At 40.3% G+C, this 25901-nt stretch overlaps 1 long non-coding RNA gene across 2 annotated transcripts in view; it reads left to right on the top strand.

Annotated features, from left to right (window-relative positions):
- Nucleotides 1–25901, top strand: part of LOC107195782 — a 72553-nt gene that overhangs the window by 26659 nt on the left and 19993 nt on the right. Inside the window, exon 3 of one of the 2 annotated variants that reach the window (XR_001517025.2) lies at nucleotides 19039–19174. The exons of the other annotated variant lie outside the window; for it this stretch is intronic. This is a non-coding gene — a long non-coding RNA (uncharacterized LOC107195782). The remainder of the gene's footprint in view (nucleotides 1–19038; nucleotides 19175–25901) is intronic. 2 annotated transcript variants of the gene reach the window in all.

Here is a 25901-nt window from a genome sequence, read left to right as displayed (position 1 = left end):
GTCGAAAAAGAAAGATGAAAAAAGAAAAGTGCCAATATTCTGCATAACATGACATCAAACTTCCATTTGTATCCCAGCCATCTCTGAGCAAATCATTTAATTTCTATGCTTCAGATTCCTCATTGGTAAAAGGGAGGTAAAAATAATTCATTTCACAGGTCAATATGAAGGTTAAATGAGATAATCAATGCCTAGAAAATACATAGTCATTTATGGCACAGAGGAAATGCTCAAAAATTGGGAGCTATGATTAACGTGGGGAGGTTGAGGAAGAAGCAAAGCATAAAGTTTCCAGTAGTGCTGCCTTGGGAGAATCCTCTTAGATCAGAGATGGGATCACATTTTTTTTTTTTCCAAGTCCAGGCCCAGAAACCAAATGGAAAAGTCAGCAAGAGGATGATTGTGCTGCTCTCATCCCATCCCACCGGTTCTTGGGAAGGTTGTCCCCATCATGCAGGCCATAACTCCTATGCAGACCCCACCCCACCCCCATCTAATAACCAGAGATTCCTTGTTTATCTATAGCTCCCTGCCAGGCTGTCATCAAGGTTATTCCAGAGTTGATTTGTATCCAACACAACTGTAATCGACACAGTCATCATCACATCATAAAACCCAAGGTCATGTGAAGGTGAAGATGGGCTAAAGAATCTATTATCTTCAATGAAAATAATGTGAATAAATCATCTGGATAAAAAACAACGGTTATAGGAAAACACATAAACTCAGTCAACACATCACTGTTTCATGTGATTTGATGACTTGCTTCCCTTCCTTGAGGCACACTGGCCTCGCTTGTGTGAGGCGGGCATCTTCTTTTGTCTTCTTTAACAAGAGCAAACAGCGCTGTTGCTGGAAAATATTTAGGGACCCACATAATACAAATAATGAGACCATGATGGATTTCAGTCAAATAATTTCTTAAAAGGCACATCATGGCAGGAGATTACTGCTATCAGTTTTATGGGCTGCAAGTTTCATCCCCTGAGAAAATCGAAGACTGAACATAGTAACATGGTAGAGGATGGATGGGTTTCTCGTCCTCACTTATGCGCAAGCAGGAAGCGGACCAGAAAGGGAGAAGGCTTTTTTTGAACTTTTTAAAGGCCTTCTAAGACAACTGGCAGTAATTTTAAGATCACTAGCTCTTCCCCAACTACTTTGTGTTTTGAGCACTCCAGCTCTCCTAGAGCTGATGTGATTGATATTCTGCAGACAACAGCAAGCCTGAGTCCACTGAACACAGAAGCATAGTATATGGGTAAATATTAGAGAGCTGTGACTCACCTGGACTATGAAGACAGGCAGATCATCTCAAACAAGGTTAACTGGCACGTAAGATATCTAGACTGTCTGAATTACCTGGAATAATCCACATTAGGTTGGGATCATCCAGGTAAAGTCTTTCTTTGCCTTTATGTTGTGTGAGACAAGTCTATCTGTTCCAGAATTCTTTCCAACTCCAATCTCTCCAACAAGATTTAACCTAATGATCTCCAGTATGTAACAGTCCCTTTCACTTGTAAATAGTAGCAGTATAGAGAATATCTTATTCTTCATTCTTATAAGGTATAATATGTATTATATATCTATAGATATAGATATTTGAATATATCTCTATTATATATAACATATTATTAGTCTTTCGTCATGTACTAAGCACTTCAATATGTATCTGTGAAAGACTTTAGAAGCATATCTGCATTGTTATTGCCCCTAAATATTTATATGCATAGCCACAATTTAAAGGTGTCTAAAGGGTCTTATTTTAAAAGCTGTTTTAAATTAATGCAGCAGATGGCCAATATAATAGGATAAACAGATCGTAGTCCACCTCTGGTCAGTCAGAAAGATAATAGCTACATAAATAAATATCTCACATTAGTGTTAGTCCTACTCACTTATTCCAGCATTGCTTAGGGCTGATTCAGCATTTTGGCTTTTCCACAGCATTTTCTGTTGAATAGCTCAGCAGAGGAGATCAGATTGTGGGCTCTTTTTAAGGGCCAGTATCTTGTACAAACCCCCCGACTTCGGCCTTCTGGTTTATGGGAGACTTTGGATAAAAGGTCTTTAGTCCTGGGGTAGCCCAATAGTTCTAGCTTTCCAAATAGTTGGGGGTCCATCATTATTTGTTGGTTGTGAAAGGATCTTTGTTTCTTTCTGGCATTGTGCTCCTGGACCTGGGGTTGCCTTTGGCAACAGGAACTTATGATTCTTCTTTCTCTATTAGGAATGTAGGTGACAAAAATGACGAGCAGGGCAGTTTCATCTGTGTGACTAGAGCTGACATCATGCCTCTGTGCATTTGCATGTGTGCGGGAGTTTTCTTTAAAATATAACGTCCTTAAGGGGAGACAGAATCCATGGCCTATAATGTAGCTATTATTTTTTGATGAATGACCTCAGCTAGCAAAATTCGGTGAAACATCTCTAATTTTGAGGAAAGATATTCCTAGAAATATTCTAGCAGGAAAAAAATGTATTAGTTCTCCTTTCTCCATTTTTACTGAGCATGTTTCCCTGGTTTTTTTCATGGCTCTTAAAGGGCCAAAGAAAATTTCAAGCTCCAGCAAAGAACCAGGCCTCTGAACATAATTGAGAGAAAGGAGGCACCGTCTGGAGGGAGGATGACATCTGTGGCATAGGCCTCCACCTCTGCTCACCACCATGGAAGGGCCCTCCTGCATGAGGTGGCAGCAACATTAGGGCGGGCAAATCAGATTGGTCTAAGTTATTATTAATTGCAGTAGTATTGTACCATCATTTAAGAAAAAGATGACAAATCATCCCCCCACCCCCCAAAAAAAACTGATGTTGTAAAACATGTTACGTGTATATTATGTTACCACTGTATTCTGGGAAAGAATTTGCCATCTGGGTGACGATGAAAACTGCATTCAATTTTTAAAATGTTTCATACAGAGGGGATTGGAAGACAGTGTCTAAAATTTTAAAAATGTATTATATATTATAAGATGGCATTTTTATTATTTATGCAAACCTGCATACAAAGCATTATTTCAAATATTTAAATAACACATAGCTTACCTTCTGTAAAGCTAATTGGGTAAGCGAGGCAGAAAAATGTACCATGTTCCATCCAGTAAGATGACATTAGACAAAGTCTACTTGACCTCTTCACCACAGTTGACATACTGGACATATCCCCAGTGAGCATTAGTACTCTGCTAACGATGTCCTCAAGTGCACATGGTATTGATCTGCTTGGGTTCCAGCTCACTAACCCCAGCTGCTCCTGGCATCCAGGAGAAGATGCTGAATAAGCAAAGAAGGGACAGACAGAGGGGAGAGTCCCTTTTCCTGTTCACTTGGAATGGCTTAGGTCACCCTCAACGACGGCAATAACAAAAATTGCACGGCAAGCCTGCCTACAAGAGAATATTGGAAAAATGAATACTGGAAAGCACCTTGGGGACTGTACCAGGGGCCACAGTATCAGCACTGACCCAGGCCCTGCATTTATCTCTGGCCCCTCCTTCAGGGGAACTTGCCCTGGGAGGTCCTCTTGCTTTTGTTCTCTCATAGCCAGAAGCTGACAGAAAGTGAGCATTCCGGAGACCTCCATGTGTTGCTGTCTACCACTTCCCCTAGTGGGGTCTCAATGGCCCCACCTGTAAACAGATAGTACCCACCTAACCGAGTTGTGATGATGAAATGCCTGTAAAGTGTTTAGTATAATACCTGGCACAGGGTTTTCCTTCATAAATGTTCGCTGCTGCTTTTATCCTTAGTCTCTGAGCTGATGATACAGGGCTACATCCAAAGAATGGAGAAACTACGAGCTGCTTAGACACCCCTGCTGATTTGCCTCTTTCTCTATAAAGGGGTAGGAGAATGTGGGGGCTCCTTTCCATCAGACTAGAAGCCTCCAAGGGCTGGATTATCTATCTGTTGGTTCTTTCAAACCCTGCATTTGCAGTTTGCCATATTAGTGTTTACTGTTTTATGTCTCACCAGTTTTTTTAAAAAGTGTTTTGAGCTGGGTACTTGTTCTTTGAGTAGTTTTGTGTAGGACAGCATTAAAGGGGGAAATGCATACATACATATTTCCAAGCAATTAACTTGCTTGTGAAAATGGATATGAGCAAATCAAGAAATGCAATGCATTTTCCACTTAAAATGAGAAACTAATTTATTGATTTAATATTGCAAACACTGCATCGTTGTCCAGTTATTGGGAAACCTATGGACATGCATCTAAAAGTAGAACCAAGGTTTATTGGATGATCACTCTCTGTAGCCTATGTTAATATGAATGTTTTCTTTCCCTCCAAGTGGTTAAATATGAAGAGATGCTGAGACTGAGAAGTTTCATGTCTTATTGATGTGGCAGGCTATATCTCAAGAGGTGTTTAATGCTGTGATAGATTAAGAGCACATTTCTTTAAATGTTTGCAGTAGATCCAACAATGAGTTGTCTTCGTCCTTAAAAATATATGTGAAATCCAAAGCTAAAGTCCTAAAGTACAAAAGACTGATGTGGACGCCTTGTTTGTAACTGGTGGTTTGAAACAGGGCCCTTCTCCTGGCCTCCCCTCTGGTTCCTGCCTCTGCTCAGGGTAGGGGACTTTTAACTTCTCTCCATCAGAGATTAGAGTGGGGGACGTTTCTCCTACCAACTGTGCCTCTTGGTTTCATGCCTTTCCCTATTTCTTTTCTTACTTATTTCTCCTCCAGTCTACCCCATCTTTGGGGCCCAGACAACATCATTTTGAAGTCATAGTTCAACTTCCCCGCAGCAGGAGAGAATTGCGGGGGTGGGGGGGTGTCAGGGGAGGGGAGTGTTATAGTCTCCTGATGCTTCTTTAGTTGGGCATTGGATCCGGTGTTTCCCAAACAAGGATGTGAACTGAGGCCATAGAGATGTCTGATGTATGATGGTGTTTGGGGTCATCTTCTGACTAAGGTACCTTTAGTGAAAGAAGGCTAGGAGTGGCCAGCCTCTTGCAATGCATAGATAGTCCACATAGTGAAGGGCTCTCCCAATGCCAATAACAACTCCATTGCTTTCAGACTCTTCTAAACTCTTTCTAAATCACTTTTTTTCCATCATAGGCCTCTCTTTTCTTATAAGACCGACCCCCAGGGCCATTGATCCCTCTTTTTAGAAGCTCCATCCCAGCCCCATTTCCACCAGAGGGTGAGTTCTCTGTGTGGTAGTGTTAACTCTGTGTGTAATTTCAGCATTGAATTTGGACCCTTTGCAGAGGACATTATCATTTATGGGCACAGAATGAAAACAGAGCTGAGGATGGACATCTGACTCTAATATCTGAGCCCCAAGCCCCTCTTCCTGGTTCTGTTCCTTCTACTCCCTGATCTCTGACCCCCGGCCTCAACCCCAGACCTTATTGTGGTTCTGGCCTCTTGTCCCCAGTCCTGTTGGTGTGGCTCCCTTTTTTCTACCAGTGGAGACTTTTTTTCTCTGGACTCCAAATCTACCTTTCTCAGTTAGGGTGAGAAATTCACCCCTAGTGTGGTTATCTCTGAGTGGCAAGATTACAGATGGTTTTTATTTTCTCCTAGTTACATGATTCTAATTTTATTTTTTAACAATGGGTACACATAATGTTGTACCTCCTCCCATTTGTCTTTTTTATTTGTTTGTTTAATTACATAAGGGATATATAAATACATTTTTGTAATTAAAAAAAAAATCAAACAACACAGATATTTAGAGTAAAAGGCAATCATCTCAATTCCCTCCAACCCCCATTCAATTTATCCTCTCCAGAATTTGTTATCAGTTGCTGTGTATCATTCTACAACTTTTCTATGTATTTACCTACAAACATATGCATACATCAGTTATAAATACGGAGGGAAAAAAACGAAGGTTAACAAATGTTTATTTCTTGGCAGTCCTGTGATCCACGCTCTTGGTCAGGCTCCATTATCATCTGTCTATCCTGAGGTTCCTTCTCTTTCTCTCGGTTCAAGTTCCTGCTCTGCCTTCCCAGGGCCTCATTGCCTTTTTCTGGATCGGTTCTTCCGGCCAGCCTCCTTCCTAGCCTCTGCTTCTCTCTTAAATCTTATTAGATTTCCACAAAATCACTCCTCTGCTATGTCAGCACATTTGATTGATCTTTCCCTGTTCACGGTACTACCATATTCCTTTCTAAGAGGGGAGTCAAGAGTCAGATATTCTAGTGTTAGACAATAACATACAGATGGGTAGCCCTCATCTTCCTTCATCTGAGTGTCTCAGAATTATACTTTATGAAATGCTTAAAACAAATTGCATTTCATCATATATTTCTATAGGGTGGCACCTCAATCTTAACAAGGTTTAGAGGAGACGAAAGACACTTTTACCACAATCTTGTACAATTTACAAATAATAAAACTATATAGTCAAGTTTTTCAGTCCAAGGCAGACGTTGTCCCCTTAGACACATAGTTGAACATCTGATATGTGGAAAAATCCAACTGAGAGCAACAGCTAAAAATAGAATTCAGAGAAACAGTGAGTCATGGCCTAAATGAACAAATACATTAAACGATATATTAAATAGAATAAACTTGCCAACGGAACATTGAGTCTAGCTTAAGGTAATCTTCCACATCTCAGGATGTAGATGTTAGAGAGTCTTAGAGATATTGGATATCGTGAACACTTTTTGGGTAATTTTATTATATGCACTTTTTTTCCTCTTAAAGATGTGATCTGCCCCCCAAAACACACACACACACACACGCGTGCACACACACACACACACACACACTTATTTTTAATCTTAAAATAAAGATTGGTTCAGACCAACGTTTTGTTTTGTTTTTTCTCCCTTAAATGGCTATAAACCTATCTTGGAAATAGATAAACAACCTGGCTCCGTGGGTTTAGCAAACCAGTAACATCTATGCTAATCCCTGATCAGCCAGGTGCTTGCTTCCTGGGTGACCTTCAAGAAAGACCAGCCTCCTTGCTCTTCCTGTTCTCCAGTTACTTCAAGACAGTAACATCATAAAAGAGCATTAGCTTGCTCTTTTGCCGTCCCAGGCTGTTGCTGCTGCTGCGAGGTAGGCTAACAAATAAAAACATGGAAAAGCTGTTTGCAAAAAGGAAGCCCTTGGTCCTGCAGGCATGATTAAAAGGAAACAGGTCAGCTCAGACAGGAAGCTCTAATTCCTGACTCTGGCTCTATCCCAGGTCACAGAACCCAATCACCTCAAGCTAGGTATCAGGCTTTGTGCTTCCAGTTGGGGAAAAACAGATAAAACAGTCCATCTAGCTGGGCAGACCTGACTAAACCACGTGAAAAATCAGGCAACAGTACTAGAAAATATCTAGTGTCACCACGAAGTGTCACAGGATGTAATTTCTGTACTTGGAGTTTAAAATATCTCCTATGCAAAATCTCACATTTCTCCAGGCAGTGTTCCTTCTCAGAACTACAACTGTTATTTCCTAAGGTAGCTTTTGATCCTAGCCCACTTGAATTGGTATTGTTTCATTTGGGCTTATCTTCCCAACTTGTGGGAGAAAGTCAAATGCTTCTTAATATCTAACAATTCATGGGCCTATAATGATCCCTCTCTCTCTCTCTCTCTCATTCTCTCTCACACATGAGTTTATTAAAGAACATACTCATGTCTAAGCCATTCTGGATTCTGGATCCAGTGTTCAGCCTCTCTCTCTCTCTCTCTCTCATATACCATACAATTCACTCATTTAAGTGCAGTTCAGTGGTTTTTAGTATATTTATGTAGTTGTGAAACCATCAACATACTGAATTTTGGAACATTTTCATCACTCTCAAAACAAACACTATATACCCTTTAGCTTTTAGCTCCCAATCCTCCCAGCCCTAGGCAACCACTAATCTACTTTCTATCTCTATGGATTTGCCTGTTCTGGACATTTCACATAATTGGAACCACACATGGGTGGTCCTTTGTGTCTGGCTTCTTTCATAGCATAATGATTTCATGGTTCAGCTATGTCATAGCATGTATCAGTACTTCATTTCTTTTTATGGCTGAATAATATTCCATTGTTTGTATATACAACATTTTATTTATTCATTCATCAAGTGATGGGCATTTGGGTTATTTTTACTTCTTGACTATTATGAGTAATATTGCTATGAACATTTGCATACAAGTTTTTGTGTGGACACATTTTTTATTTCTCTTGGGAACATAGCTGTGGAATTACTGGTCAAATGGTGCCTCTATGTTTAACTTTTTGAAGAACTGTCAGAATATTTTGCAAAGTGGATGCACCAGTTTGCACTTCCATCAGCTGTGTAAGAGAGTTCTGATATCTCCACATCCTTGCCCACAATTGTTATTATCTGACTTTTTGATTCTAGCCATATAGTGAGTGTGAAGTAGTATCTCATTGTGGTTTTGATTTACATTTCTCTGACAGAAATTGATGTTAGGCATATTTTCTTGTGCTTAATAGCCATTTATATATCTTCTTTGGAGAAATGTCTATTCAAATCCTTTGCCCACTTTTTAATTGGGTTACATATCTTTTTATTACTGAATTGTAAGGGTTCTTTATATCTTTTTTACATAAGTCTCCTATCAGATATATGATTTGCAAATATTTTCTCCTATTCTATGAGTTGTCTTTTTACTTTCTTGATACTGTCCTTTGAAGCACAAGTTTTTAATATTGATGATGCTCAATTTATTTGTTGTTGTTACATATGCTTTTGCTGTCACATTGTAAGACTCCATTGCCAAATTCAAGGTCATGAAGATTTACCCTTCTCCTGAGTTTATAGTTTTAGGTCTTAATTTTTGTATACGGTTATGATGATCTCAACACATGACTGTTAACTGTCCATCTATTATATAATCAAAAGAAACTTCATGTTGAATTTTATCATCTATTAATCGTCCAACAAGTATTTATTACAAGTATTTATTAAGGGCCTATTGTGTACTAGGTGCTTGGGACACGAAGTTGAGCCTTGCTCTTACTCAGTTCTAAATGTAGTGGGAGAGACAGATAGTAGCATTATCTCAGAAGCAGCAGTAAGTACTAGGAAGAGAAAGTATAAAATGGTTTCAAAGAGTTCAGCCTGGGCACGGGCTGGAAGGGCAAGGAAGGCAGTGATCTGAGGATAGACGAAAAGGGAGATAGGCAAATGTGGGGTGAAGGTTGGACAGAATGTTCTTATCAAAAGAAACAGCACTGAGAGTGAGAGAGGGGGATGGAAAGAAACAAAATTAGAAATGTAGGCAGGGGACAGAACGAGCAAGACCCTTTATTAAACATTTCCTATATGCCAAGTTGCCAAATGGTATAAGCTCTTTTATATGCTGCATTGTTTCAAAGAGTTTTCACTCCAACTCCAACCCTGAGAGATAGGGTCATTATGCATTTCTTGAATGAAGAAACCATAACTTAGAGAGGTTAGGTGACTAATATGCCTACCTAGCTAGCAAGTGGCAGAGCTGGGACACAAACCCAGGGCTGTGTAAGTCTACACCCTGCTCTTATAGTTCTGCTACATTGCCTCTGCTCATAACTGGAGTCATCCCATCAGGGGCCCTCTGAGGTTTAGGTTTAGAGAAGCCTTCACTGTGATATTTTAGTAAACAATCCTGAAGACCTAGTCTGGAAAAAAGAGACTAGCATACACACATATAGGGCCAGAGTCTCCTGGCCTTTGAAGTATGAAAATGAGAGCTGCCCTACAGTAGGTCATTAGGGAAAAGCCTAGTCACCCTTATTGTCAGTAACCCAAGCTTAATTGTCCCGTTAGAAGACATAATCTAAGACAAAGCCTTCTGGAGTCTCATGGCCTCAGCCTAGTGGTCACAGTGCTTCTCTGGAGGTGTTGATGTGAGATCATTCTCTGCTTACTCCAAGGAATTCAAAATCATAACTGCAACATTGAACCACCTCGTGATGGTTCTTGCCTTGACCAGAGTGGTTGATTCTTCTGGTTAAAGAAAACCAATGAATTATCTGATTGCCCTCTCCTTTCCAAAGGCACCTCAGCCTTTAAAGGGCAGGATTGCCCATACAGATACAGCGAGTCTGAACTCTGTAGGAGCCCATAGAAGACTGATACAGCAGGAAACTTTAGACTCAGATGAAATTTCTCACCTGATTACCCAGAAGCACGGATGGTGTGGCTGTACAGCCATTGGGGCAGCCAAATGCCCGCCTTCTCTGCAAGTTGCAGGCTTTTAGCTTTCGGATTCTGTCCAGCTGGAAGCTCAGGCAGGAATGATAAAGCAGAGCTATGGCAAAGCTTTATGAAAAGCAATCTGTTAAAAGCAGGCAGGAAAGTTGCTTGTCTCAGACAACAATGCTTCTTGAGATTTCTGTTCACTTCTTCCCCTACCCTTAGCCAGCTTTTTCTCTGCTTATCTGTGAGGTTGAAAATGAGACTAGGAATAAATTGGCGTCAGCGATGAGCTTCCGCTCTTTGAATGCCAGGACACTTGCTGCTCCTGAAACTGGGCTTCACTGCCTCATTCTTTTATTCCAGCTCTTACCTTCATTTTATGCTCTATTCTATTTTGTATGACTGGAGGCAGTGCCACAATCTTAGAAGCCAACAAGGGCCAGGAAAAGGCCCCATAAGTGATTGAAATGGGCTAGGAGTTAAGCAAGAAGAAGCAGTACAAACTGGGGAAAAAAAAGTCTCTATGGAAACTGGTTATTTCCTCTGTAGAAGGAGCAATGGTTTCCCTAATTGGGCTAGTGTTCCCGTGTAAAAATTGGACCTGTGTTGGCAGATCTTATCAATTTCTCAAGCAAATCAGAAATCTTGAATTTAATTGGGCATTCCCTTATTCTAAAGCAAGGTGAGAACCAGGCACATTGAAGGGCAGAACCAGCTTCATAGGCTACCAGCTTGCAACCTCTGCAAAAACCATGGCCTTGAAAGCGCACACTCAGGATCCAATGAACTAAATTTGCATTATGTGCTAACCGTAGACCTTGAATAATTATTTAATCTTTTACCGTCATTGTCAATTAAAAATTCACCCATTGAGATGTTTTGAGAATTAAATGTGTTTAGCACAGGCTTAACCTATAAACTCTGTAACTAATAAACTCTCAAAAAGACCATTTCTATTCTACCTTGATTTCCTTTGAAAAGATAATTCTCCATCCTTGAAGAGCAGGTTCACAAAGACTCCTAGTGCTGAAAACTGCCCAGCAACAGGCCCTTCTGGGAGTGGTGAAGCTGCAAGCTCAGTGAAGCAGCCACTAGCTTTCCTGCAGCTCATCCAAAGCCAGAAACCCAGCCCCTCCCCACCAGGCATGCCCAGAAACTATAGATCCTGCCTTAATTACCAGCAATTAAGCCAGCTTCATCCTGCAATACAGGATCAGGCCCTGAACAGTGGCCTCCTGAGGCCCTTATAGAAACAAGGCACAGCCCTTCCGGAGCCTCCTCCACCCCCAACAATTTATTTAGTTCTTGCCCTCTCCCTTCCCACACACAAACCTCCCTGCTGTCAGAAACACGCTAAGCCAGAAAATCTGAAGGCCTGGCCAGGGGTCCTCCCTTAGCTGCATTCTAAACCTCTGCAACCAGATAGGAGTTCTCAAAGACAAACCATAGCTCCCAAGGTTCTCTTTGAATTGCATAATGAAAGATGGAGTTTCCTGTCTTTGCCAGTATATTTTCTTCATTTGCTAAAATAGGTTTGTAAGAGAGAATTTTCTTGCAACCAGGAATAAGCTAATACATTCACTCAAGTGGAAAAGAAAATTGAGGAAAGAAAAATTAAAGATCTAATATGAGAGAAAGGCAGAGCATCAATGACAAGTGTATTTTTTAGAGGAAGACCCTCTCCATAAGAGTTGAATGAGGCAGTTTTGGGGGTGGGGAATGTAAGGAAAGATGAGCCATCTAGACAAATCTTCAGGCATGCCCTCTTGGTCTCAGCTGACACCTGTGCAGACTTTAGATAGCATGTTGGTGAGAACCCTAGGATTTTGGCTCCGAGACAGACTTTGGTGAAAGTATATTCTGGAAATGAAGTGCTCTCAGACACAGGCAGGTAGGGGGTGCTTGAATAAAGGAAACTGGTTTTTCCCTCTCCGTGGAGCTCTGCCTCTGACTCAGGCTGAAACAGCTAGGAGTCTTCTTCCTCTGCTTTTGTTTGTAGTGTGGGTCTCAAGGCTGCTTTTCCTGGCCCCTGGGGAGACTAGGCATGTGGCCCACACCTGCTCTTGGCTCTGGAGCCCTGAGGCTATATGAAGTTGGTGCTCAGGGCAGCTGAGCCACCTCCATCTGAGACCCAAGGTTACAATGCGCCTATGGGAGGGCGAGGCAGGAACTTTCATGTTCTCCACCACGCAGATGGCTTTGTTCTATTTACAGATCAGGAGTCAGTGGCATTTTGCAATGCACTAGTTCAGTAGTTATTAATGTCTGTCAGCCCAGTTAAAAAACACACACTTAATTGGAATTTTTAAAAGTTTTAAAATGAAGATTTAATGTAGCTTCTTCACAAATATTAAATCTTATCTCTTAGACACATCTTTGTTTACCCAAATAATCTAGACAAGGAAAACTCCCACTATCTTAATCAGTGCAATTATCTATCTTAGCAGACTCTTGTCCTTTCTTCTCTTTTGTAAAAATTAACCAGATTATAGCATGAAGTCTTACTTCACTAAACAGTCTGCAAGACTGATCACTGGATGCTTTATTCTCTCTATTCCTTCTCCTATCCTGCAACCTCATTAATTGTATTCTACCAAATGGCAGACCTACAGCCTCACTGAACATAAAGTCAGCTACATAAGGACAGAAACAACGTGTAACTGCATACCAAGCTCTATCAAGTCCTAATTTTTTAGAAACTATGATGACCAATTAGAAACTTGATAAATCAGATTAATAAAAAATAGTGGTCATTTTCAGAAACCTGGGAAGTTAGCGTGTTACCAAGTGGCAGCTCCATGACACTTACAGATATAAAGTGCAGATTGGGGGTGCCAGGTGTAAACTCATCACACAAGAAAATTCATGCACAAACCCAAGCATGTTTCTGAAGAATCTTTTTCACTGGGTGGTAAATGGAGTCACATGATGAGAGAGAATTCAACTGGTAAAAGCTCTGTCAGAAATGTTAAGAACAATCCCACAGGACTAGCCTTCTCTCATTGTATCCCATCCCAGATAACAGTGGGCCCTGGACCTTCACTACTCAGCACAAATGGGTTTGCTCTATCTCTGTTTCCTTAGTTGCAAACTTAAGGAGTTGGATTAGATACCCCCTGAAATCTTTTCCAGATGTAATATCCTGAATTCTAAGACGTATTTTCTTTATTTGTTTCCTACTCCTCCACGTCCCCGTTTCTACCTCATGCGATTTCACAAGCCCGATAGCCTCACCTCCATGGAAGATGAGTCACCCAGTTAAGAGAACATTATCCCTTAACCAAGGGTGTTTCAGCACCACGGAGAGCGATGCACACGCTACCACTCTACCATCAAACTCTTTGAGGTGATATGCCTATGTCAAAGTACATTTATATATATATATACACACAATTATTAGCCCCCAAGTATTAACATATCATATATAATGTTATATACAATAAATATTTACATTATATAATACATTGCAAATAACATCCAATTATAAATATTATACATTATGTAATGTGTATTATATAACATTATTATATATTATATTTATTATATTATATTCAAGAAAAACCATTATGAGAAAAACAGAGATGAAGCCATTTTAATACGTATATTTGCTTCCTTAGCCATAAGTCGGTTATCACATTGTAACAGAAACATTTTCTTGTGTAGCCACGCCCCTATGCCATGTAGAGTATTAGCGCTTAGTGTGTGTAAGCTCCTCCCAACATAGCAAACTCTTCTGCGGTATCTCTGGTGGATGGCTATCGGGCTTCTTCCTAGTTTAGCTTCAGGTATAGAAAGCTTGGTATTCCATTGGAGATTATAAAAACTCTATTAGGAAGATCTTCTTTTATTGAGCTGAAAGCTGCTTTCTAATAACAATTACACTGCATCCATATCCAGAATATGACCACTTCTTACCCCTCCACCACTAGCCTTCCGGTCCAAGTCAGCATCATGTTTTATCTTGATTGTTGCAATAGCCTCTTAATTGGTCTTCCTGCAGCCACTTTGGCCCTGTGTAGTCTATTCTTCACAAAGCATCCCTTTTAAAAGGAGCAATCACTTAAAAATTTAAATCATGTCACTTTACTGCTTTATACCCTCTACTGGCTCACGATTTTTCTTAAAGTAAAAGTCACATTCTTTATAATCACATAAAAGATATTTTATGACTCCATCATCTATCTCTTACTTCACTCCCTACCACTCTTTCTTTCACTCACTTTGCTCCAGCCGCACTAGCCTGTTTTGCAGTCCCTTGAACACTAAGCAGACTCCTGTATCAAGTGCTTTGCACTTGCTGTTTTCTGTGACAAGAATGCTCTTTCTTCAGATATCTGCATGATGGTTCATTTTCTCACCTCTTTCTAGTCTTTGCCCAAATGCCACCTTAACATTGAGGCCTTCCCCAACATTTAGGACCCCACACATCCCCTCTTCTTATTTCACTCTTAGGCAGTGATTGGTAAAATGCTGGTAAATATTTAAGAACCCGATTGGGGGCAGGGTCCTAATTTGGAGCATTTGCTGATATCTGTGACATAAGTTCTTCCGCCATGGCCAACCACAAGCTACCAATGTGAAATCACAGAAGGCAAAAGTGGGAAAGGCTAACAGCCAACTCTCATCATCTGGCACAGGCCAGCTGAGCACACCTCTGCAGGTAAAGGAGGGAAAGAAGATACAGCATTCTCCTGGGGCTGAGTGCAATGGTGGCTATGGGGTTGATTCAAGAGAACCCCAAAGGAAGAAAATACTCACAAGGAAGGAATTTTGCTATCATAACAGGGAGCATTCAGCTTTCTCTTTTTCCAGCCACTTTTGGAACATTTAAATCTGAATATTCTGTTCACTCCTTGAATGCCACATGTTAAAAGCCAAATTCTTGACTACTCTTCCGAACCAACATTTGCTGATATTTCAGGGGACCACAATTCTCAACATCTTTGATCTCTTGCTCTTCTTTACCCTATACATGTACTCTCAGTAGTGCTGACTCTCCAGAATAATAGGACCATCATGTCCTAGGGTAATTTACCTCCATTGCCTGTGAAGACATGGGAATGCTCACAGACAGCAGTGTTTATCAGCAACTGTCCATTGCTCCTTTCTCTGGTCTGACTATATGCCATACTCCTGCCTTTGAGGGCTCTGGGAGCCACTGAGTCCATGTCATCCATCGACTTATCTTACAGATAAGTTATAGGAAACACAAGTACTTTATGATTGGCTAATGGGGGCGGGGGCGGGTGGAAGCTCTCACTCCTGGCTTGACTAGAGAATTAGAAATATATTTGGCCTTCTCACCCTGATCAAGACAGTCAGTTTTTACGTATAATCTGTTCTGGTTTTGAAGAGAAACAATGCTCGGTTAATTGGACAAGAATTGCTATATACATTAGCTTGGATTTGCCAAGGAACAGATGCCAAGATGGAGTTAGATATGCAAGAGATCTCTTGGAAGAGAGAGCAGGAGGAAAGGCAAGGAGAGCTTTCAGACTGCAATAGAGGTCTGACATCTGTGGAAGGAGAGAGGAAGAAGAGTCTCAGACTATAGTAAAGTTTCAAGAAAGATTCAAGCCTATGGGGAGTCCTTGAGACAAAGTTATCCTTGGAGGAGCCCTGCATCTCACAATATGAGCCTGCCTCAGTACCCTTGCTGTGGTGGTTGGGGACAACTGGGGGTAAGAATGACCTTGGAATGAGTGTAGTGGTGGGTCCAGAGGGGCAGCAGCTGGATATATCAGTCTTCCACCGCAGGAGATCTGAGTGGTGCATTTTCATGGCCACCATGATATGTCCCTCTGTGGACATTGAAGGAGTCTCTTGCCTATTCCCAGCTTCCATTCCCATTGCTGCAAGCTCTGTCCTGTGCTATTAGTTGTTTCTGGGAAGCAGTCTACACTGGAGATTTCAGCAGCAACCCTGGGTCACATTCGATACCTCTTGGAAGAAGTGCAAATTCCCTCTCTCTTCTCCCTACTCAGATTAGACATCCAGAACATTTTTATTTTTTGTTTCTAACCATATTTTCTGATAGTCTGAGTGGGATAGAAATGCCAGCTGCAATGAACGGCTACCCTGGTCTTTTCCAATCACTAATTTAAATTCAGTGCTCTGACAATGTCCTTTCAGTGAGGAGGATATCTGGATGACCTCATAAGTCAAAGAACAACATCCAGTCAGGTGGCATTGGTTCCCAGAATCCACCCTCTCCTTGCCTCATGTTTGGTAAAGAATTTATTTAAAAAACACTTTCCCCAGAAGAACAAATACAGTCTTCATTGATACCACCTCAACCACATCAGAGATGCTAGAGCAACCCATTTTTTTTAAGAAGAGCTTATATGAATAGACTGCTCAGCCTATTAGTTCCAAAGTAACTTTATTTGTATCTGGTTTTAGTTTTGCTTAGATTGCCTTACAGAAAGAATGCTGTCCTGCATTAGCCCTGGTTGCGGTCAAGTGTAGTCATCTTCTTTGAAGTGTGATATTAGCAGGAAAGAAGGTTGTAGGAGTCAGAGATGGGTCTCTACACAGTGGTGGTGACTTTCATGTTGATTATGGACATTCTTCTAGAAAATAATTATTAAAGGACAAACACGAGCGCATGTAGAGAAAATAGTTGTCACTCAGAGTCAGATGGGTTAAGTTTATTAGTCTGTAATTTACTCAAAAATTATTTATTTTATCTCTAGTAATATGATAAAAACAGACGTGATTTCTATCATATTAGCTCTTAGTGTCTAACAGGGGAGAGAGACAATAGCACAAACAAGCATTCTGAAATAACCTCAGTGCCTTGGCCAGACCGCTAGTCTAGGCAAATATGCTGTGCACAAATTTAACAAAGTATTGGACAGAGTATCTCATGATATTATTGAAGGCAAAGTGTCATTAATGTGGGCTGGATAATAATATAGTCCCATTTTATATTTGGGTCCAAAAAATGAACTATTCAAGAACAGAGTTGAGGATATGTGGGCCAAGATAAGCTTTTTTGGAAGAAACTTGGAGAATTTGGGGGAAAAAGCCAGCATAACTCAGCACTTCTCTATAGTGGCCCGAAGCCGCTGCATCTGGAGTCTACAGTACAGGGCATGAAGGGTTAACTGCAAACCGGAGTTGCTGCAACAGGGACATAATGGTCCAGGGGGATCACTAGTGCCACCTAGGAAACACCAGCAACCCCGTTAGGTGTGGTCTGACCCACTATCTTAGACGTTTTAAGTCACAGTCTAATTAGAAGTTGTTATCAAAACACACCACTGAATATTTTTTAAATTGTACTTTCTTGGCAGAACACCAGCAGGGAGAGGTCATAAGATATAATGCATGCCTGGATTAAGGTAAACAGCAACAAACAAGATCTCACAAATAAGTTGTTATAACTAACAATTAAAATTAGGTCCAAGTGTTTTTGTTTTATTCGGAAAAAAAAAGAAAAATATTGAGCTAAGTAACATTGAGAGCTTACTATGAGCCTAGCAATAAGCTAAATGTTTAATATGCACTGGCTCCTTTAAGACTCAGAGCAGTCTATGAGGTCAGTGCTGGTATCTGCATTTTACAGCAAGTGCTAAGTCAGAATATGAATCCAGGTCTGCCTGACTCCAGAGCTTACTCTCGATGTCACTAAACAATGCTGCCTCTTGCAAGTAAAATTTTTCTTCTTATAAATAATGACATGAACAACATCAACTTTTAAAAAACGAGAAGTGTGTTTTAATCAAGTATTTGTATAGTATAGGAAACATTATTATATATTTTCATCAGGCAAAGTATCAAGTCTATAATAATAAAAAGAAATTCCATTTTTGAAGGTACATTGCAAAAAAGTAATGACAAGTAGTACCTCCATGTTTACTGATAGTCTGATACACTTAACACAGTTTTCTCTAAAAACCAGTAAAAGCCTTATACAGTAGTTCCCCTTTATCGGCAGAAAATACATTCCAAGACCTCTGGTGGATACCGGAAACCGCATATAGTACTGAATCCTGTATATACTGTGTTTTCTCTTATACATACATACCTAAGATAAAGTTTAATTTATAAATTGAGCACAGTCAAAGATTAATAATAATAATAAAATAAGACAGTTATAACAACATACTGTAATAAAGTTATACAAATGTAGTCTCTCAAAATATCTTATTGAAAAAAATATGTATCTTATTGTACTGTACTCAACCTTCTTGTGATGGTGTGAGATGATACAGTAAAGTGATGTACTCAGAATGGTGTGCGACTTAAAACTTAGCAATTGTTTATTTCTGGAATTTTCCACTTAATATTTTTGGACCTTCGTTGGTTTGCCATGGGTAACTGAAACCATAAAAAGTAAAACCATAAATAAGTGGGGAACTACTGTATTATATACTTCAGTCTCAATTTAAAAAAAAAAAATCTAAGTCCACAGTTACATATTTTTCCTTTGTAGAATTCTGGTTTTGTGTTTATTTGATTCAGAAAGAGTTTGAGAACAAGACCTGGCTTTTCATTTAAGACTTTCTTTTCTTAGAATCTGATCCCTGGGCAGTGAGTTTTTGTGATATATATGCTCAATATACAATAGATATTTTTGCTCTGTCACTGTTGTTCACCCAGCCATCTCCATCCCTGAGTCTTTCTTCTTGGGAGAGTCAATATGCTTAGCTCTACTGTATGGACCTCGATTTCCTTAAACCAGTTATAATAATCCTTCCCTTTTGTCAGATGCCCGCTTTTCCAAACTTCCTTGCAGTCGGTGGTGGCCAAGGCACCCAGTTTTCACCAATGAGATATATGGGTGAAGTCTGCTAGGGGCGTTTTAGGAAAGTTTTTATTTTCAGATAAAGGGACAGATACCAAAGGAAAAGCTTACTGGAGCTACACTTTGTCTCTCTTCTACTTGCTTTTTATTTGAACATGCTACCAGGAAAGGCAACTTTCATTTTGGGACCATGAGGCAACACGTTGAAGCTGAGCAGAAAACAAGAAGGCCTGGATTTTTGGTCTGGTCCCTGAGCTGCGGAACCAAGCCTGCCACTGTCTACCTCCTGACTACTTAGTAGGTAAGGAAACCAAATTGTTAATTGTGTCAGCCACTGTTAACCAAGTTTTCTATTTTTTGGTATAGAAGCCTTCCTAACTTATAAGACAAGATTCCCCAATGATATACATCAAAGCAATGTTTACTTGGTCACTGCTGTTAAGATTAAAAGTCACATGCTCTTGCATTGGTGATTGTTTCACATTCTTGGGTTTGACAGGTCACTTTCAAAAGGCTGGTTGTAACATTATAATAGAAACAACTGTATAAATACACTTAGTATTTTTCATATGTATTCAATATGAAATACATTTTAGATGAAAACCTGCTACTGGCATTGATTTTTTTCCTCCAAGGATCACTTGTGAACATCTGAAGGCCCCTGAATTGGGAAAGGCTGACCTAGCAAGCCCCCATCCTCCCACTTAAAGCCGTCCCCATGGCTACAGCTCAGAGCCTGGGCATGGGTGCTGATCACAGGGAGTGTGGCTGTGGCAGAGTGCTCATTAAAGGAACCCAAACACGTTCAGAAATACGATTCCTGAAGGTTGCACTTAAAGAGTAAATTTGAATCAATCATAGACATAATGCTTTTGAGTGCTTAACAGTTGGTTTAATTAAAGCCTCCACGACACCTTGGATTGGTACTCCAGACCTGGAACTCCGTGGCCTAGAAGGGTGGGTGATGCAGTCCTAGGATGATGAAAGGACTAGGACACAGGCTGCTTCCCTGCTCACCCCTGGGAAGGCTTGCAGCGATTCCCCAGTGAAGAAGGATTGGAAGTTAACATCTGAGCTGAAGGACTTGTTACTTGTTATCAGACATAATCACGGTTAGTAAACTTTTGAGCACAACTACACTCACTTCCTTTTTCATAGTACGGGTTTAGTAATTTTCTATTAATCGCCTTTTCATCTTTGTAAGCTTTCAAATGAAAGAGTCGCTTCAGGGTGATATCTGGAATGGACCCAGTTGGTGATTTTAGTCAAAAATTCTTATCCCTAAAGTGAACCTCAGTAGTGAGCAGAAACACCCCATTCTCCTCCCATCCTGCTTAATAGGCTAATATTTATAAAACACCTCACACAGTGCTCATGGTAAACACCCACAGATAATACCTTTATTTCCCTGCCCGGACAGAATTCTTTCTCAACACTGCTTATATTTACCATGAATAACTGTCATTGTCGTCAATGAGGAGGGTGATAGTCACACCATGTTCATTTCTACTCATATCAAACCTTAAAGAGGACAGCACACTGTAATAGAGAGACAGTAAAAAAAATTCTTCCAGCCGAGACTAAAAATTTACATCTTCTGAGGAATATCTAATGTACTGGGAATGGTTAGCCTGAACTAAGCAAGTATTAGAAGAATTTTGTTTGATAAATGTCTTCAACTGTATGAAGGGCTGTCACGTTGAAGAAGGCTTTGATTTGTTCTGTCCAGGCCCCAGAAGACAGAAATAAGATCAATGAGTGAAAGCATGAAAGAAGTTATTTTTTATGTCTACCTGCTTTAGTAATGTGGTTCTCAGGAATCCCAGGCTAACTGGAGACATAACACTGTTGGTTTGAAAATTTAAGAGACATGGAACCAGGCCTACCCTTTTTCTAGCCCAAATCAGACCACAAAGATCGCACTGAGATCTTTTAAGCTAAAACATTGAACTCTGCTTGCGATTCAGCCCCCTTCCACACTGTGACCTGTAACAAAAGGGACAGGAGACCTGTCTAATCCTAGCTTATCTGGGACCCTGTCTCAGCCCTTGACAGCTAAAGATTTGTAACCCTAGCACGAGGCTCAGCATTATGCTTCAAAGAAGCGAAAAACACGAATATTACATATGCTTGAACCAGTTCATAGTGGGTGGGGTCTGCTGGAAATAACAATGTTATTCTAAAGCAATTTATTGAGAGTAATAGAAAAAAAAAAAGAGGAAAACCATTATGTAAATATAGGCTGTTCATAGCAATTCAAAACCACTTGCCTTGAAGGAATAATGTCAGTAGAGGGGATGTGAAAGTCTTCCCCCAGTGTGAGTTATTATTCCTCCGTGTTGTTCATATCAGGCCTGTATGATTATTAATGACATTTCCTAGGGGCTCTTCATCCTCGAAATCCTGAAATACCCAACATCCATCATTCCACCAACGCCCCTCTGGGCTTAGAGGAATAGTAATGGGCTCTTCTGAGGGGGGCGTGGTGATGGGGGAGGTGATGCCTCTTCCTGACCTCTGGCTTGAGTGTCCTGAGGTAACCAGGAGTCCAGCTGTTCACCCCTGTGAGCAATTATCTGAGCACAACTCTGTCTGCCTACAAAGAAAAACAAGGTGAAACCTCTCCCCTAAGGGAAGGCCGAGAAATTTATTTAAAGTCATAATGAACATAACCTTTTGTATACAGGCCTTGAAAATAATAATAATAATAAAAAAATAATAGACTGGTCAGTAATTTTTTTACTTAATAGCTTTATTTAGATATAATCTCCATATCATAAAAATCACTCATTTTAAATATATGATTCAATAATTTTCAGTAAGGCTACAGTTATACAACCATCACTACTATCTAGTTGTATATCACTTCCACTGCCCACCCCTCAAAGAAACCTCATGTCCATTTACAATCACCCCCTCATTTCTACTCTTGGCCCTAGGCAACCTTGAATCTACTTTCTGTTCCTATGGCTTTTCCTGTTCTGGAAATTTCATATAAATGGAATCATATGTGTATGACTTCTTTCACTGAGCCTAAAATTTTTGAGGCTAATCCATGTCATGGCATGTACGTCATTCCTTTTTATTACCAAATAAAATCCCAATGTATGGGTATACCATATTTGTTTATCTGTTCTTCAGTTGATAGACATTTGGGCTGTTTCCACTTTCACTTGTTGTGAATAGGGCTGCTGTGAACATACATGTACAACAATTTTGAATTTTAAGGGTTTATCTAAAATCTCATCCTATCTCTTCTTTCCAATGGGCTAAAAAATTATTCCAAAGATCCAGATTCTCCCATCTGAGTGCCACCACTTGAACTTATTTTCTTCTCCATATCTTCCTTCACGTCTGCCCTCGCCCATTCTTTTGCAACGAGATCTAGTCCAAAACTTCTTGCTATTCTCCAGAAGGCTATGTAGAATCCATCAACATACCTATTTAAATATCTTATTTCAGACCGTATCCCAACTATTAGAATGTTCTAATCAGCTTCCTTTCATCCTGTCTTAAGATCTTCAACCAACCCCTTCTGCCCTCGCTTTGTGAGGCATAGTATAAAGGCCTGTTTCCAGGACTTGGAGACACAAAATAAGGCCATAGTTCTTAGTGACTTTTAGGTGCAAAAAACCAGATCCGAGACAGAGACAGCCATTATGTAAAACCAGGCACACCTTCTCTAACAACGTGCTTTTTAGCTTACTCAGAAGTTCTAACAATCCCAAAACTCATGGTTGGAAGCTGAAGATTCAATTCTATTTTAGAAAAAAAAAAAAAAATCACTCATTTAAACATGCAGTAAGTTTAAAACTGAGCAATACTTCTATAAAAATAGTGTAAAATATTTCCCCCTTTTATTCAGATTTCAAAGTATAGTACATAGTCACACCTTGTATTCCTTACAAAGAAAGTAAAATTTCCATTTATTCTAGTGTAGACCTAATTCATAATATCCAGTTGGTAAACTTTCTGGCCTTGCTGCTTCAGGAAATTGGACTCCGATATCTAAAGGAAAGCCTGATTTTTTCCTTAATTTCATGCCTTGGCATGTACACATATGCAAATGCAAAAAGCATCAAAATTCCTAGAAACAAGCACAATCACTGACCTTATTTCTTGAGGAAGGATTCCTTAAAGTTTTTTCTGTAAACCAATCGATTCAACCTATAGCCTCAAAGACAATGCTTCAGGGTTTTCCCCTCTGTGTAAAAGGAAAAAGTTGGACACATTTATAGACAGAGCTTCAAAGGTTGAGGAAAAGCCTGTGCGAGCGCCAGGTCTGATGTGACCCCAGGATGTTTTCTCCCAGGTCATTCTTGTCCCCTTCAGATTTCCATTTCCAGTAGTCACCAGGTATGTTCCAGAAGGTGAGTTTTCAAGCGACTCTCTAGAGCTCAGTCTCTCCTATCAAAAAGGTGTGGTATCCCCAAAGCCCTTATTTATTTAATTACCTCACTTAAGAGATGAGGTTGATTCTTAACAGTCAGTTTCTCCTTTCCAATATTTCTGGGGGTAGAGACTTTTGTGAGTACTGCCAAGGGACAGAACAGAATCTAATCATATTAATATTAGGTCTTTGAGAGCTTGTGAATGTCCTATGACTGGTGTGTTGTTGATTGAGAAAATAAATGAACCTCAAGTTGCCTCCACTTGAGGTGGTTATGGAAGAGATCACACTTCGTGGGCACAGCACAGGGAATTGTGCGGCTTGCTAACGTCTGAGGTTTTCTGAAACCCCATGCTTCCATTAACCTCTAGTTAGCTTCAGGTGGCTAAAAGAAGGCAAATAAGAACAAACAATATGTTGATTCCACTTTCCATTGACTCTCTGAGTTCTTCAGGAATTTAATGTCTTTTTCCTATTCATCGATTGTATAATTCCTGTTGCTTTAGGAAGTCACACAATTTTTTCAAACCCTCTTGGCAATTTCCTATCAATAAATGGCAATTCCAACAAAAAATACTGATGGAACAATTTCTATCCAAACCCTCTGACCAGGTGCTGATTCTGTGTTTTGTTCTAGCTTGCTTTTTATTGCCTGATGAATAGAATTTGCTTTGGGAAGAAACAGACAGGCTGTTAGGCTTTGACTTGACTTCAGGAATTCTGACGCAGTTTCAGTTCGGGCCCAGGGAGTTTTTCTGTTCTCTGACTTAATCATGTTTCAGAAAAAAGAGTCCTGAGAATTTGTTTTGTAAAGAATTTTTAAAGCTTTCAGGCTAGAGTCAATGAATAGCTGAAATTCAGAATAATGCAAATTTATCTTTTATCTCATTCCATTGACAAAAGGCCTGTTTGAAGATTACCATCTGATTGAGTGAGATAAAAACTTATTAAATTGTCCCCAAACTAAGATTGGGAGGCATTGTGAATCAGGCGCAGCTTCTGGGAAGTGTGAAGAACCCTGCTTTGTGTCTCAGTCGTCACTTGCCACATTTCTAGGCAAAGAAGAAGAGTTGCCTGGAAAATGTGACCTTCTCCCCAAGGGGGCCTCCTTTTTCCTTCAGCGCTGCTCCTCTGGGTTTTTTGGACACGTCCCTGGGCTGAGCTGGGCCAGGGCTCCAGCCCTCTTGAGCAAACGCATTTTCAGTAAATACTGGCTTGAATAATAGTCTAAAGAGTCTTTATATTGTGTGATGGGATGGAGGAGTGAACAGAGGCATTCTAATCCATTTTTTAAAACGAGCACTTGTTTTTTTGTTTTCCCAGGAGATATGACTGGAGAGGGGAAGTTAATCTGAAAATAGGAGTGATTTAGATGAAGTATTAGGAAGAACTTTCAGATGGGAGATATTGAACTGCCTCCTCCACAAAGTGGAGTTTTCCTAAGAAGAGTAGACAGTTTAGTGCTGTGTGGAGGTGGGAAGATGAACTATATTACTATTCAAGTTTGCTTCTGGCTGTAGAACTCTATAATTTCCTTCTGGATATGGTTTCTATTTTTGGAGCAGCAGAAAGATTTAATTTCAAAGACAGGTAGCGAAACTGCTTGTGGGTGAGCCTCTGGGGCAGGAATTCTTAAAGTGAGGTCTCTAGCCATTGATGGAGGCACATCAGAGGCCTATGAACCCCCTGAAATTGTATGTGAAATTGTGTCTCTGTGAATATTGCGGGGAGAACATTTATAGCCGCCATCAATTGTGCAAGAGAGTTTATCATTCAAAAAAGAGAAAAAAAGGAAACCAGTAAAAATCATTGCCATGTTGGTAACACATAGACCTAGTTTATTTTAATTTTGCATAGTATTTCAACATATAAGAGATTTTATTTATCCATTACCTTGTTAATGAGCACTGTAGCCCAAAATGTCTTTTGGGGAATAGTAAACTGTCCCCTCTCTGAATGTAGGCATGGGAAATTTAATCCTAAACCCACTGTCCTGCTCAGCAGCTAAGACCATGGACCACAGCCAGTATCGTGGTGTGTCTCCCCTGGGCCACGCCCAGTTTTCTGTTGCTCCACATCTCCCTGCTCTGTTTCCTTCAGATCGTAGTCTTTGGGGACACATGACTTTCCCTTTCTGTGGTGAAATTCACCCATGGAGCCATGTTCCCAAAATTGGTTTGTTTACCTAGATTGTATTTTTTCAAGAAATAATGTAATAAGCAGGCAGCCATGAATGTCTTGTTCACTCCTGGTAGGTCTGAACTGGAGTACTGTCCTCACTGCACTGCATCAGTTCTGAAGATGGAGATGGTTTTATGTGGTCTGAATACATCTCCCTGGCCTTAAAAGAGGAAAAGATATTCCCACTAGTGATGGGGGTGGCTGGGGTGGGTGAGGGTCAGGAGTGGGTGGCAAGAGGGTGTGGGGAGCACTCTGGTTCAGATGGGAGGGGAGCCAAGAAAATTACTCCTGAGCTTCAGTAACTCTACAGTTCTCTGTCCTATGTGAGAGGAGTTTCCTCTCATTCTCGATGGGAGACAATAGACAGAGGGAGAAGACATTTTCTGGGATCCTGAAGTCATTCACAGATGAGGGTTTATAGATGGGACATGGCTCATATTTAATTTTTTTACTGTAG

Source organism: Pteropus alecto, unplaced genomic scaffold (assembly GCF_000325575.1).
Source record: "Pteropus alecto unplaced genomic scaffold, ASM32557v1 scaffold20, whole genome shotgun sequence".
Taxonomy (NCBI): domain Eukaryota; kingdom Metazoa; phylum Chordata; class Mammalia; order Chiroptera; family Pteropodidae; genus Pteropus; species Pteropus alecto.
This window is presented reverse-complemented; position numbering and strand designations above follow the sequence as displayed.